At 32.2% G+C, this 1,936-nt stretch overlaps 1 long non-coding RNA gene across 1 annotated transcript; it reads left to right on the top strand.

Annotated features, from left to right (window-relative positions):
• Positions 1-989: 989 nt before the first annotated feature.
• On the top strand, positions 990-1,535 carry LOC141390883 (uncharacterized). Its single transcript, XR_012409512.1, has 3 exons — positions 990-1,038; positions 1,089-1,358; positions 1,416-1,535. It is a non-coding gene; the product is annotated as an uncharacterized lncRNA (long non-coding RNA).
• Positions 1,536-1,936: the final 401 nt, after the last annotated feature.

The raw sequence follows: 1,936 nt of genomic DNA, 5'->3' as shown, positions 1-1,936 counted from the left end.
TGCTTCTGATAAAAACATAAAATCGCCCAAGCCACGTTTAAATTTCGGCTTGAAAGACGAAATAAACGAATTCCCGATAAGCCATCAAAATAGAAGAAGTAAAAAGCGTTTGTCTGGTCCGAACTTTTTAAACCCTTCACCATGAAATATTTTGAGCTAATATTGAATAATTAGTTTTCTTCCTGTTACGAAATAACAATGTTCACAATTTTACTTTGAAAAGTTTTATGACAACTGGGAACCCCAAATACCTAATTTAAGCTCAATTTAAGGTTAAAAAGATGTCGGCTTGAAATATCTAAACAACGAATAGAACATAATGGTTGTATAGAATTTAACAACATTCCCAATGAAATTAAAATTCTACCAAGAATTTAATTTCTTCGTTTAAAAGACAACTAAAATTATATTTTTCACATAATATCGAAATGCTTCTGTAGTGGAATTCTGTAACTTTTTTATTTACCGAACCGACATTGTTAACTACCGAAAAAATTCGGTTGCAATAACGATTTTGTTATTCTGTATTTCTACCTTACCGATTGTTAAAATCGGTAAGTCTTAATGCCGGGCATACACTATGGGCATGCAGAACAGCAACCGATGAACCCTTGTGTAAGTGTGTGATTGAATAGTGTGTGGCATTCCTTCAATCCATATTGCAAAAATGATGAATTTTCCTCCAGAACTCGATTTTGGGTTGAAGTTTTCAAAATTTTTAATTTCCTCACAAATAATATTTGTTGTTTTCAAAAATTAATTGTTGGTTACTTGGAAAATAAACAAAATTCATCGGATTAAAAGGGGTTCATTTACAAAATCAAAACTATTTTGATTTCAATCCTGCCAAAACTACTCCCAAATACATTGACAAAAACTTCAAAATTTACTAATACTATTACAAATGCTGTCCTGCATGCCCATAGTGTATGCCCGGCATAACGACAAATATCGGTATAAATATAAAATGTCAAAAAATAAATTAAAGAACATTTTGCCAAAAATGGTAATAATTTCGGGAGAAAACGCAAAATATTGGTAAGTATTCAGCCCGAATAGAGCTAATAATACATTTTTAATAATTTTAGATAAAAGATAAATAGAATCGCGATGTGTTTATTTGTTTGTGACGATGCATATGCATGTATAAATGCTTTGGTCATGGATATGACCTTTTTGAAGAATTTGGAAAGACCGAAAGCTAGTTATACCTGTCTCTCCCAATAGCGATTGTTTCAGGACCACTGGCATTGTCTATATCTAGGCCGGTCACAGCCATAATATTTCCAAGGATTTGTTCAAAAATTATGTTCTATGAATTCTGGGAATTCCCTTCAATTAGTTAATGACTGAAGAATGTAAGATGGAACATTTTATCCTTTCAGGAGGTTTTACTAAAATTTACTTATTTTTAGTTGCTAACAAACCCGATTGTATATCGCGTATCGTCCTCAAAATTTCCAAAGATGAAGACTTTGTTAAACTATTGCGCAACTGTCTTAAAAGGAAAAGCAAGTTAGTGTACCCAATTGCAATTATTCTCTGTCCCGATAAAGAACTGGGATGAATATTGTGCATAAATTTCAAGACATTCGGTTTTACCATTCTTAATTTGGCTGTTTTGAAGGATATTTCACATGTGGCCGATTGTGTATCTTGTTCATGAAATCTTGAAAATAAAGTATTATTTTATTTCTATTAATGCTGTGATCTAAATAAAAGTAGCTACGTGGGATATTTTATATACCATGTGAAAATTCAGGTTGATCAGAATCATCTCAAATGTCCTCTAACTTTCCGTGGTGCTACCTGTTAATCTACTTGAAACACGCATTAAAAGTAGGCAACAACTATGGCTCATATCTTTGGTTTTCATATTACTTAGGGCAAATTAATTTCGGATAGAAAGGCATTTTTTTCTTATCTGCACCACCCG

The sequence above is a fragment of the Musca autumnalis genome, unplaced genomic scaffold (genome assembly GCF_047663935.1).
Source record: "Musca autumnalis isolate F117 unplaced genomic scaffold, ASM4766393v1 scaffold_1, whole genome shotgun sequence".
Classification (NCBI taxonomy): Eukaryota; Metazoa; Arthropoda; class Insecta; order Diptera; family Muscidae; genus Musca; species Musca autumnalis.
The sequence above is the reverse complement of the archived record's forward strand: the minus strand, read 5'-3'. Positions and strand labels throughout refer to the sequence as shown.